This window comes from Macrotis lagotis, chromosome 6 (genome assembly GCF_037893015.1).
Source record: "Macrotis lagotis isolate mMagLag1 chromosome 6, bilby.v1.9.chrom.fasta, whole genome shotgun sequence".
Classification (NCBI taxonomy): domain Eukaryota; kingdom Metazoa; phylum Chordata; class Mammalia; order Peramelemorphia; family Peramelidae; genus Macrotis; species Macrotis lagotis.
The window spans coordinates 44,139,870-44,153,840 of record NC_133663.1 but is presented as its reverse complement, the minus strand read 5'-3'; the positions used below and the strand labels follow the sequence as shown (position 1 = coordinate 44,153,840).

At 40.0% G+C, this 13,971-nt stretch overlaps 1 protein-coding gene across 3 annotated transcripts in view; it reads left to right on the top strand.

Moving 5' to 3' along the window:
* Nucleotides 1-13,971, top strand: part of MCF2L2 (MCF.2 cell line derived transforming sequence-like 2) — a 377,565-nt gene that overhangs the window by 80,026 nt on the left and 283,568 nt on the right. The window lies entirely within an intron of this gene.

Genomic DNA, 13,971 nt, shown 5'->3' with positions numbered 1-13,971 from the left:
GGGGGGCCTAGACTGCGATCAGGATCTGAATGTGGTCAGAGCCCCAGAGTCCTGTTCCAGGGGCAGAGGACAAAGCTCTGCGTCTCTCTTCATTTCCCTCCCTAGGTTCAATGGGCTCATGCCCTGGGGGCTCCTGCTTACCTGCTCCGCCTTCTTCTGTTTAAGGCTCTGGACTGCCTTGGCCATGCTGCTCACTGTGTGCCCTGAAGACTGGACTTCACATGCTTGCTCTGGCAGAGGTCTCCCCCCCCCCTTCCCCCAATTTGTGCCGGTGCTCCCTGGGGTGTAGCTCAGGAAACTCCCCCTCTGCTGTGAGCCGCGGCTCCCAGCACCCTGGGGCTACCTCTGGGAGGCTGAAGTTCTTTCACTCTGGTGGGCCACCCCTCTGGTGGGCCACCCCTCCGATCCCGGGGAGCAGAGCCTTTCTGCTCTTTTCCAGGTTACCTTGAGTAGGAGAACTGCCTCTCTGGGTCCCTCTGTGGGTTCTGTCTTTCGAAAATGTGGTTAAAGTCCTTAGTTTCGAAGATTTATGAGAGAGTGCCTAAGACACGATCTGCACTTGTAGCCATCTTTGCTTTCTGACTCAGTACTTTCTTGTGTTGTTTTTTTCTTCCCCTTCCATCTCGAAAGTTGTTGAAATAGGTTTGTTCTCACACTTTTAGGTGCTTTGCCTCCATATCCAACTTTAATTAACCAACCCCATCCTCTATTTTTATCTGTAATAATCACAATAATAATGTCAATGTTTATATTGAACTTTTTAAGGTTTGTGAAATATTTTACATAATCTCATTTGATAATCTATTTGATATTTGTAAAGTATGGTGTGATATGATTATTCACATTTTACAGATGAGGAAACCAAGATGAAGAGAAGTTGTGATTTGCCCAGGGTCACAGAGCTAGTAAACACCTGAGGTGGGTGGATCATCTAATTGAGTCACCTAGGATGAAGGTCATCTTGAGACAGAAGAAACAGGCTGATTTCCCATGTCTCCTTTTCCTTGTCGTCACCCCAGATCTATGGGGGACAGACCAATGAGACATTGCTAGCCCTCTGTCTGCCACTTTTCTAGATGGTGTCCCTGGCACTTGTTAATGCTGATTAAATACAGGATATCACAAAAAAAAACCTTTCTGTAGTTTTAAGCTGACAAAGTTTAAAATTACAATGACTTTTGTGACATCTATATTTTTATTTTTAATCGTCTGGAGTCATAATTTTATCATTATGTTAAATAGAGAAAATGTGGCATAATTGATAGAGAACCAGTCTCAGTGTCAAGAATGCCAAGTTTTGAGTCTTGTCTATGACAGACACTAGTGGTTTTACCCGGGGCAAGTCACTAGACTTCTCCATCCCTGCAGACAACTTTCTAAGACTATAAACTGCAGACTGCAGAACAGTTGTTGATCTGTATTGGTAGAATTGATTTCCACATTGGAAGGCACATGGGGACTGAATCTTTCTGCCTAGCTGACAGTTGCAGAAATTGAGGTTGAAATCCAGATAGGAGAGGCAAGATTCAAACATTATAGCTCTTGATATGGGGGAAAGAGCACCGGCTAATGAGTTAAAGTCAGTGAAACCAATAAAATTCAGTGAAATCAGAGTGTTTATTCAAATGTGTAGACATACATATGAATACCATAGCTCAGTCCCTCTGGTTTTCAAGACAAAAGAGTAGAATCTGAAAGACTTTTCTGAAACAGTCATGATTTGGAAGGGAGCACCTTCTTTTGTCTCTGAAAATATTGGTTCATCTCTTTTCTTCTAAATCTGGTTGGAAGGATAGGGTAGGGCAATGTATCATTGCTCCTATCCTCTAAAAACATCTAGTTATAATAGTAAATTTAATCCTAGACTTGGAATCAAGATGACTTGCTGCCTTGGATACTTTCTAGCTTTGTAACAGTGGACAGGTGACTTGGTCTCTGTCTGCCTCACTCCTCATATCTATAAAATGGAAATGATAAAGGTTGTTATGATAAAATGAGGTGATGTTTGTTAAATGTTTTGCAAACATTAAAGTGCTATATAAATGCTAGCTATTCACCATCATCATCATCATCATCATCATCATCATTCTGATGATCTGACCAGGAGAGAGTTATTTATTTGGTTAGTTTTTTAAATGTTAGTTTATAAGTAATTTCTTAAACTCTTGCCTTTCTGATGAAGTGTTATTATTCACCTCTATTAAACTCTGACTTTTCAAATATTTTGCTTTCAGAGTTAATGAACTGTTTCCCATCTTGGTTGCTATTTTCAAGAACAGGAGCTAAGCAGGATAAATGCTCTTAGGGAACATGCTCTACAGGGAAAGGGAAAAGAATTCAATTATAGATCTGGAGGTAGAAGACTCCTGAAAGGCCATGTAGCTTAAAACTATTTATTTTTTCATTTGTTTCATTATATAAGTATTTTGTTTGTTTTCCAATTACATAAATGGTGGTTTCTACCAATCCTATTTTTTGAAAAGTTTTGAGTTTTACAATTTTTCTTCTTCACTTTCCCAGCCTAAACTATTCATTAGACAGAGGGGGAAACTGAGGCTCACTGAAATGACATTCCAAAGGTTGCACTAAATATCTAAGGTAGGATTTGAACTCAGGTCCCCAACTCTAAACTTGGTGTTCTTTCTTTTTTTTTCTTTTTTTTTTTAAAGATTTTTTCAAGGCAATGGGGTTAAGTGGCTTGCCCAAGGCCACACAGCTAGGTAATTATTAAGTGTCTGAGGCTGGAATTGAACTCAGGTCCTCATGACTCCAAGGCTCTATCCACTGCGCCACCTAGCTGCCCCGGTGTTCTTTCTGTTATACTATCCTGCCTCTTACGTTGTTTTTAATAGGTCTCTAACATTGATGATTTAATGGCTCTATAGGGAGTGTGCTTTTTTGGTGGTGGGCCAGGGCAGCATTTCCTACTATTGTGTTTCTATTGAATTGCAGCCTTCAGCAGCAGTTGCAGGTCATGAACTTTTCCTTGCGTCCTGATCTGGTGAAAAGACTGAGGTGAAAAGACTGGACCCCTTGCGGCCCCCTTAGCAGCTATCCCTCTGATGAATGTTCCTTGTTTTATGGAACTGTCAGATCTGGCCAAGGTCTAAGGGCACCGTTTTACAATTTAAGTTTTGTTCTCTTTCATCATCTGGATTCTGGGGAGAAGGGTAATGTAAGGTGGGCTGAAGGTCCTTAGACACAGAGGCAGTGAATACCTGAATCATGTCTCCTACAATGTAAGTGACTTGTGGGTCAGACTGATTTCCCCTTTGTTTGCATCCCCATTGCCCCTCATAGCACTTAATATTGTTTCTTGAATAGAAACAAATAGAATTAAAAACAAAGGGTCTTTGGCAGAGAGACCTTTGCTAGGTCTTGCCTCTTGTGCACTCCCTAGTCAGTCAATCCATCAACCTTTATTGTCATTCATATCAATCTTTCCAGATTTCTGGTATCTCTAAAATATGACACTAAGACCTGAGTTCAGATGTGGCCTGATGCACCCTAAGATGGCCCTAGGTTTCTTGATTGCTCTATTCTCTTATTTGCTTTTTAAGCTTATGCACAGAGGTAAACTATGCCTCCCTGTCTGAGACTGACAATGGGGAGACACTGAATCAGAATACTTATATTTTTTTTAGGTTTTTCTTTTTGCAAGGCAATGTGGTTAAGTGGCTTGCCGAAGGCCACCCAGCTAGGTAATTATTAAGTGTTTGAGGCTGGATTTGAACCCCTGACTCCAGGGCCTGTGCTCTATTCACTGCGCCACCTAGCTGCCCCTAGTCAGAATTCTTAAGATTTCACCTAGGCCAGGCTTGAATCGCCTGGCATATCTAAGGTAGTGGCCGATCACCAATGACAGGTATTTTGGGCATGGCACAGGAGATTTTGGGTTGCTTTAGCTGTAGAGGCAAGGATACACATACATGGTAGAGGAAAGTTAGTCCACCTTCACCTTTCTCCTGTCTGTCCTGGATTTCTGTGAGTTAAAGACTTAGAAGAACCATCTTGGGGTGTTCCTAGCTATGCCTCTGCCCTCAGACTCATCCAGATTGTATGACTGTTTCTTATGCTTTTTCATGCATGTGTCCCTCCCCCTCCATTTCTTCAGAGAGTTTCTTGTCCTCTCCTCATAGATGGAAGGGAACCATCCTCTTTCTGTAGAATGGAAACTGCATTCTAGAGAAGGGAAGGGACTTGATCAAGGTCACACAGCTAACTAGTAGCCCAACTGGAGCTGGGATGCAGTTGTTCTATTGCTCAGACTAGTACTTTTTCAGCTACAGCCCACTAATCCTTTATTGCTAAAGAGTTCAAGAACAACCTCGCCTGTGGAGTCTTGACTGGTAAAACTTGGCACAATACCAATAGAGGAATTTAGCCAAAAACTCTCATCAAAATTTGAGTCTAAGCCATTCTTTCTCATTTATCCTAAATTTTTCTTTTGATTAAAAAGCCTTATATCTGTTTTTTTCCTAATGACAAGAAGCTGCCAAGATGGGACTATGTCAAGAGAACTGAAAATGATCTTTAAGAATTCCCATGGAGCCAGACCAGCAAGCAAAGCATGTGGTCTACTGTACCCTCCTAGCCCAGAATTTAGGGCCCCTCGCTGCCTTGGTGACACATCTATCCTTCCAGAGAGTCTTTGTATTCTCAAGATTCATTAAATCATAGATTTTGACCTAAAAGGGACCACAGAGGTGAGTCAGACTGACTGGGTCAGCTTGACCCAGAGGGCAGAAGGAGGAACATGAGAGGAAGATATATAGAGAGGCAGAGGTAGGCTTATGGTGAGGAAAAGCTTGTTTTTAACCATTATAACTATTCAGAAAGTATCGGGATTGTGGATTTAGGTCTGAAAGGGATTGTTGCTAAATCATTAATTGGAAGGGACCAACTAATCATTTTATAGTTGAGGAAACCAAGGTCCCTAAATATATATATATATATATATATATATATATATATATATATATATATATATATGCATATGTGCATATGTGCACACATTCATATATACATTTTATATACAGCTCTGTTTATAATTAGCATGTCTATTTGTTATATATAACATTTTATATGTATGTAAGTTAGCATCCTATTAATATACTATAAATATCAAACATTTTATAACTAATATATTAATACTATAAACGTATGAACATATATTTATAGAAACTCACACTTAGTTTAATATATTCTAAATATATGACATATTTTATATAAATTAATATAGGTTTATGTATTATGTATAATATTTATTATATGTTTATGTTTATATATCTTTTATAATAAACAGTTGCAAAGATTAATATTTCATATTATAATACATAAGCATGTTTATATAAATATTTTATAAAATATTTTTCTTTTACATAGCTATGAAATAATATAAAAATTTATATTATGCACATATAAATTGATATAGTATATTGTTGTTGTTCCTGAGTCATTTCAACATATCTAACTCTTCATGACCTCATTTGGAGTTTTCATGGCAAAGAGATTGGAATGGTTTGCTATTTCCTTCTCCAACTCATTTTACAGATGAGGAAACTGAGGTAAACGAGGTTAAATGCTTGTCCAGGATCACACAGCTAATAAGTTGACTTGAACTTATGTCTCCTTGATTCCAGGTTCAGTGTTCTACCTACTACACCACCTGGCTGCCCAGCTTATATAATATATACATATATTACATTTATATGTATCTGTAAGTGCTATTTATGAGTGATATCTACCATTATATATTTATAGGCATATGTAAATCCTTTACAATTAAACCTTCTATATCACGGGGATTAGGGGTGTAGCATCCCCACAATCTGGAAAATCTGTGTAAAATTTTTTAGCCCTTCATACCAGAGAAGAAGTCTGATTTTTTTTTCTTCTTTTGTGCCAACGAAGGGTTTATAGTACTTTATGATTAAATTTGGGAATAAGAATTTGGTCATAGTCTCTGTGTCATCAGCTGCCCTTCACAAGTTATCTTCTGCAAAACTCCCCTCAATATCCCATTTATTTTCTTATGCCAACTCATGATATATTGAAACCATGATGGGAAAGTTGTGATGTGGAAGGGAGAACTGTGAATATAATATATATGCGTTCTCTATATGTAGAGCTCTCCAAATGCTAGCACTATAAATATATACATATGTGTGTGTGTGCACATATATGTACAGATTTATATAGTTCTTTAGGGTTTATGACGACCTATACCAATGTTCTTATTTGATATCCCTTCTGTGAAGAGACAATCTGTTACCCATGGGAGAGGCAGTAGAGTACCCCCTGTACCTGCCAGGATTCAAATCTTCCTATTCTGTCCATGTAGCCTTGGACACATTAATTCCCATCTTTGAACCTCAGCCTCCTCATCAGCCAAATGCAGGAGTTGAACTAAAAGACTTCTAAGGTCCTGCCCAATTCTACACCCATGATTCTATGATATGATATTTTTCTCTTTTTTATTAAAGATATTATTTGAGTTTTACAAGTTTCCCCCCAATCTTACTTCCCTCCTCCCCCCACCTGTAAGCAATCTGTCAGTCTTTACTTTGTTTCCATGTTGTACATTGATTCAAATTCAGTGTGATGAGAGAGAAATCATATCCTTAAGGAAGAGACAAGAAGTCTAAGAGGTAACAAGATCAGACAATAAGATATCTGGTTTTTTTCCTAAATTAAAGGGAATAGTCCCAAACTCCACGGCTCTTTCTCTGGATACAGATGGTATTCTCCTTTGCAGACAGCCCAAAATTGTCCCTGATTGTTGCACTGATGGAATGAGCGAGTCCATAAAGGTTGATCATCACCCCCATGTTGCTGTTAGGGTGTACACTGTTTTTCTGGTTCTGCTCGTCTCACTCAGTATCAGTTCATGCGAATACCTCTAAGCTTCCCTGAAATCCCATCCCTCCTGGTTTCTAATAGAACAATAGTGTTCCATGACATACATATACCACAGATTGCTAAGCCATTCCCCAATTGAAGGACATTTACTTGATTTCCAGTTCTTTGCCACCACACTACTATAAATATTTTTGTACAAGTGATGTTTTTACCCTTTTTCATCATCTCTTTAGCGTACAGACCCAGTAGTGCTATTGCTGGATCAAAGGGTATGTTCATTTTTGTTGCCTATAGTTCCAAACTTCTCTCCACAAAGGTTGGATGAGTTCACAGCTCCACCAACAGTGTAATAGTGTCCTAGATTTCCCACAACCCTTCCAACAATGATCATTATCCTTTCTGGTGATATGACATTTTTCAAATAACTCTTAACAGTTAAGAAGTTTTTCTTTATCTTTGACCCAAGTCATATTCACTGAATTATCCACCCATAGCTCTTTTGGGGTCAAACTGGTCAGCTCTAGTCCCTCTTGAACATCTTCAACTACAAGATATTTGACCACAGGAATCAGGAAGTCTTTTCTTCTGTAGATAGAACACCCCAGTTCCTTCAATTCATATTTTAATGGCAGGATATCGAGATTTATCACTACTTTGCTCCCATCCTCTTAGATTCCCTCCTGTTTATCACTCATGGTCTTTCTAAAATGTGGTTCCCAGAACTGAATACAACAGGGTCCCAGAATGGTCTGAGCAGGGCAGAGGACAACAAAACTATATAGTCTCTGTAGTCCTAGACTCAGTGTCCTAAGATTATCCTTGATTTTTTTTAATTGCTGTATTATACTAAAGATTCATATTGTGCTTCTGGTTCACCAAGACTCTTCACTCTTTTTCAGATGAAGTGCTGCCTAATTAGTCTCTCTCAGTTTGCCCTTGTGAAGTTGATTTTTTGGTTTTATATTTATTCCTATCAAAATCCACCACAGTCTAGGTACTAGAGGGTTGTTTGCTTTTTTAAATCCTCATGCTTTTGTTCAATATATTGACTCTTCCTCTCAATTTTGAGCCACCACTAGATTTGACAGATGTGTCACCCATACCTTATCAAAGATGATGAGGAGAAAAAGATTAGGCAATATAGGAGCAAAGACAGACCCCTGACATTTGTCAGGAGACTCTTGGTTCAGCAGCTTCTTGCTCTGCAGTCTCCTCTGCTCCTTGACCCCATCCTCCCCTGGCTGCCCCTTACCCCATTCCCACCACCTTTTTACACTGCTAGAGAAGGAACAGGATAGATATCTCATTTAATCCAATGATTTATTGATTTATTAAAAGCCTACTCTGTACTAGGTACTGAGCTAGCTACTAAAGATAGAAAAATAAAAATGAATCTATTTTCAAAAAACAAAAATTGTCCTCATTGAGTTTTGAAACAATTTTTCTGATAAAGACCTCATTTCTCTCTTTTTTTTTAGGCTTTTGCAAGGCAAATGGGGTTAAGTGGCTTGCCCAAGGCCACACGGCTAGGTAATTATTAAGTGTCTGAGACTGGATTTGAACCCAGGTACTCCTGACTCCAAGGCCGGTGCTTTAACCACTGTGCCACCTAGCCACCCCTTCATTGAGTTTTATTAAAGGGAAATAACTTACATACAGATCAGTATATACACATTTATACTCAATCTATTCAGAACTAATATAAAGAAATGGAAGAGGCAACATTAGTAACTTCTGAGTATCAGAAAAGGTATCCAACTTGTACTTTGAAAGGAACTAGGAAAACCACAAAGTAGAGTGGGGAAGGAATGTATTCTAGATAAAACTTCTAAACTAAGGACTCTAACTAAATTTTCGAGAGACAGAACTCACAGAAGAACCCAGTGAGGCAGTTCTCCTACTCAAGGAAACCTGGAAAAGAGCAGAAAGGCTCTGCTCCTTGGAGTTGGAGGGGTGTCCCGCCAGAGTGAAACAACTTCAGCCTCCCAGAGGCAGCCCCAGATTGCTGGGAGCCGCAGCTCATGGCAGCAGGGGCTTTACCTGATCTACACCCCGGGGAGCACCAGGAACAACTTGGGGGAACAGAGGGGGGAACCTGCCAGAGCGAGCACGTGAAGCTCAGCCCTCAGGGCACACAGCCAGCAGCATGGCCAAGGCAGCCCAGATCCAGGAACCAGAAGCAGGCAGAGCCGGTAAGCAGGAGCCCCCAGGACATGAGTCCATTGAACTGAGGGAGGGGAGTGAAGAGAGACTGCAGAGCTCTGTCCTCTGCCCCTGGAACAGGACTCTGGGGCTCTGACCACATTCAGATCCTGATCGCAGTCTAGGCCCCCCCAAAGAACAGCAGGGCCTCCCGGCACCTCAGCCCCATGGCAGAGGGGGGCACATATGGTCATTCCCAGACCAGGAGGGAGGACAGAGCCTCACACACTGAGACTCTTGTGGGAGTGTCCCAAAAGCTCAGGAAGCACCCCCCAAAACAGGCTAAGGCTTGGAAAATGAGCAAGCAGAGAAATAAGAGGAAAACCATTGAGAAATATTTTGCCTGTGAGCCCAAGAAGGATCAAAACGCTCAGTCTGAAGATGAGGAAGCACAAGCTCCTGCATCTGAAGACTCCAAGAAAAACAGAAATTGGGCTCAGACTATGACAGAGCTCAAAAAAGACTTTGAAAATCAAATGAGAGGGGCAGCTAGGTGGCATAGTGGATAAAGCACTGGCATTGGAGTCAGGCATACCTGGGTTCAAATCTGGTCTCAGACACCTAATAATTACCTAGTGTGGCCTTGGGCAAGCCACTTAACCCCATTTGCCTTGCAAAAAATCTAAAAAAAAAAAGAAAAAGGAAAAAAAGAAAATCAAATGAGGGAGTTAGAAGAAAAACTGGGAAAAGAAAGGAGAGAGATGCACGAAAAACATGAAAATGAAGTCAGCATCTTAGTCAAAAAAATGCTGAAGAAAATAGCATGCTAAAATCCAGCTTAGGTCAGATGGATAAAACAGTCCAAAAAGTTATTGAGGAGAAGAATGCTTTAAAAAGCAGAATTGGCCAGATGGAAAAAGAGATAAGAAAGCTCTCTGAGGAAAACAAATCCTTCAGACAAAGAATAGAACTCAGGGAGATTTATGAATTTATGAGAAATCAGGACTCAATACTTCCAAACCAAAAGAATGAAAAATTACAAGAAAAATGTGAAACATCTCCTTGAAAAAACAACTGATATGGAAAACAGATTTAGGAAAGATAATTTAAAAATTATTGGAATACCTGAAAGTCATGATCAGGAAAAGAGCCTTGACATCATTTTCAAAGAATTACTACAGGAAAATTGCCCTGATATCCTAGAAGCAGGGGGCAAAATAGAAATGGAGACAATCCCCAGATCCCCCTGAGAAAGAGATCCCAAAAAACAAACCCCCAGGAATATTATAGCTAAGTTCCAGAACTCCCAAGTCAAAGATAAAATATTACAAGCAGCCAGAAGGACACAATTCAAATATCGTGGACCTGCAATCAGGATCTCACAGGACTTAGCAGCAACTACATTAAAAGCTCATAGGGCTTGGGATATAATATATCGGAAGGTAAAAGAGCTTAGAATGCAACTGAGAATCAATTACCCAGCAGAACTGAATGTCCTCTTCCAGGGAAAAAGATGGACTTTCAGTGAACCAGGGGCATTTCAAATGTTCCTATTGGAATGGCCAGAGCTGAACAGAAGGTTTCATCTTCAAATACAGGACTCAGGTGAAGCATAAAGATCGAAGGAGAAGGAGAAAATATGAGGGACTTAATGATGATGAACTGCATGTATTCCTGCATAGAAAAATGACACTGATAATACTCATATGAACCTTCTCAATTAACAGAGCAGGTAGAAGGAGCTTTTATAGATGAAGCACAGGAGAAAGCTGAATTTGAAGATAAAATATGGTGTAAAAATGGAGTCAATAGAAAAAAGGGAAATGTAATGGGAGAAAGAAAAAGGAGAGGAGGAATAGGCCAAGATATTTCATATAATAAGATTTTTCTTTATTACAATGAGCTATTGCAATGATATGGAAAGGGAGAAGACAAGGGGGAATGAGGGAATCTTTGCTCTCATCAGGGGTGACTAGGAGAGGAAACAGCATATATACTCAATGGGGTATAGACATCTGGAGTAAGAAGGAGAGCGGGGACAGGGGGAAGGGGTGGGGATATGAATGAAGGAGGAGAAGATGGACCATGGGGGGAGAGTGGTCAGATATAACACATTTTCTTTTTTACTTCTTGCAAGGGGCTGGGATTGGAAGGCCTGTCTGGGACCATAGGGCCAGGTGGATGCTGGGCCTAAGGGGTGGTAGGGGGGCTCAGGGCCTCTTGGCCCCAGGACCAGGGATCTGTCTGCTGTGCCACTCAGCTACCCTACAGCAGAGTCAGAGTGAAAGGAGAGAGAAAATATAGTACATGGTTGTGGAGAAATACGAAAAGAAGGAGTTGCGGTCAGCAATGGCAACAGTGGAAAAATATGGAAGTAATTTTTGTGATGGACTTATCATAAAGAATGTGCTCCACCTGTGACAGTGTTGGTGGTGTTGGAACACAGACTGAAGCACATTTCATTATTATTATTATTATTATTATTATTATTATTATTATTTGGGGGAGGGTGCAGGGCAAATAGGGCTGGGTGGCCTGCCTGGGGCCGCATAGCAGGGTGATCGTCTGAGGCCAGATTCGGACCCGGGTGCTCCTGGCTCAAGGGCCAGTGCTCTGTCCGCCAACTAGCCACCCCTACTATTATTACTATTTTATTTTATTTTAGGTCTTTTTTTTTTTTGGTTTTTGCAGAGCAGTGGGGTTGGGGTGGCTTTCATGTCACACAGCTGGGTGATTGTTGGGTATATGGGGCCAGATATGGGCTTTGGTGTTCCTGGCTCCAGGGCTGGTGCTCTGTCCACTGCACCACCTGGCCATACCTACAATTATTACTATTATTTTTTTAATTTTAATTTTAATTTTTTTCTCCCCCCCTTTATTGCTCAAGTGAGTTTATATTTTTTGGAGGGAGGGGGTATTTTGTTTACTCTTAAACAAGAATATTTTATTAATGTGTTAAAAATTGTAAAAAATGAGAATAAATAAATATTAAATTAAAAAAAGAATGTATTCTAAGCATGCAGGAGTCTTTGCAAAGACATGGAGGTAGGAAATGGAATTTCTATTTGGGGAAGGACAAGAAGACCAATATAGCTGGAATGAGAACTTAATGAGGTAATGTGGCCTGGATCTCAAGGTCATATGGGATCAAGATTTTCCATCTCTTGAATCTTTCTTCCTTTATCCCCATACTGTTTTATTGCTTTTCCTTGACTCATTCTATAGTGGGAAAAAATGTGGGAATTGAGAGAAAATGTATAACCATACTGTATGCAGAATAGTCATTCCACCGAGTGTTTTCCAGTGGTAGTTTTGATGGGGATGGCTGCATGGCATCCCTGCAAATGAGCAGTCTCTCACTTTGCATATTGTCTTCCTCTCCTAAGCCCCATGAGCTTCTTCAATAAGGATCCATTGATCCCTACTTCACATACTGGGACCCTACAATTGAGCAGGACAGAATCATTTGTTCCACCTTTCCAGAGTCATCTGTAAGGATAGGTACTGACAAAATCCAAGGGGCCTTTGGGGTCTGGTCAATGGTGTGTGTCTCTATTGTCCTCACTTCAGTGGTTTTAGAGTTACAAGAGATAATTGCAGTTTCTACACCTATTGACTTCCAGTAAACCCTCCAGTATCTCCTGTTCAACATAAAAAAGAAAAAATTCTAGAGTTTATTGTAGATATATAGAATAAAACAAAGAGAATAATTTCAATAAGTCATTTATCAGATATTCCCTGGATCCCCATTGACAGCATACTCCAGGTTAAGAAACCCTGGGTAATTATTAAAACTAGGCTTCTGCTCCCAATTATCATGTACCCTTGGCTATGTGACTCTGAGAAAATCATTTGACCTCTCTGTGCTCTTTAAAGTTAACAGAACAGTTGCTAATTGATATTAGTAGAGGGACATTCCTTTCTAAGGAATTCCAAAAGCAATCCTAGCTTCTATGAAATCCTATCCAAGGATTATAGAATTTAGAACCATGATAGACTTGAGAGGTTCCCTAGTCTCATGCTCCCATTTTATAAAGGTGGGGGAAGACTGATGCCAAGGGAGGGGAATTAACACATAGAACTAGGGCTGAGGGGCCCTGCATGAACACAGAGAAATTTTCTTTTCTCTGAAGGATGATAGAATCACAGAACTTAGATATCAATACTTCTCTTGTTTTTATTTTTATTTAAATTGATATTTTATTTTTCCAATTACGTGCTATGGCAGTTTTTCAACATTATCATTTGCAAATTTATAAGTTACATTTTCTACCACTCTCCCTTCCCTCCATCCTCCCCTTGGTGGCAAACAATCTGGTATAGGTTGTACATTTGTGTTTAATATATTTATATATTAGTCATTTTGTATAAAAAGAATTAGGACTAAGGGAAAAGTAAGAAAATCATGAGCTAGGAAGGAAAAACATAAGAGAAGTTTTTAAAAAGTGATCATGCTTTGTTTTTAACAGGTAAGGAGGGGGCCGCAGTGGATAGAACACCGGCCCTGGTGTCAGGAGGACCTGAGTTCAAATATGACCTTAAGACACTTATTATTTGCCTAACTGTGTGACCTTGGGCAAGTCACTTAACCCCATTGCCTTGCAAAAACAAAAACAAAAAGCAGGTAAGGAAACTAAGGTCATTATCGTAGGTTACATAGGTTAATAGGTTATGATAAATGGCAAAACTGGAGGAGAGTATGCATATTATCTAGTCCAAAATTTCTCATTTTTTTAACAGATGAAGAAAGTCAGACCCAGAGAGGTTGTTCCTTGCTCAAAGTAATAAATGGAAGACGGGGAGCTTTGTACCCAGGTCCTCTGAACCAGCCTTGATGGATTAAGAGCCAGCCTTGATGGATTAAATGAACACTTTAGACAAATTGAGCATATATCCTTGGATACATGGGGAGGGAGGGACCTCTGGTATGACCCCAATTGCTGTGGGGGCTGCTTGGGTAATAGCTGT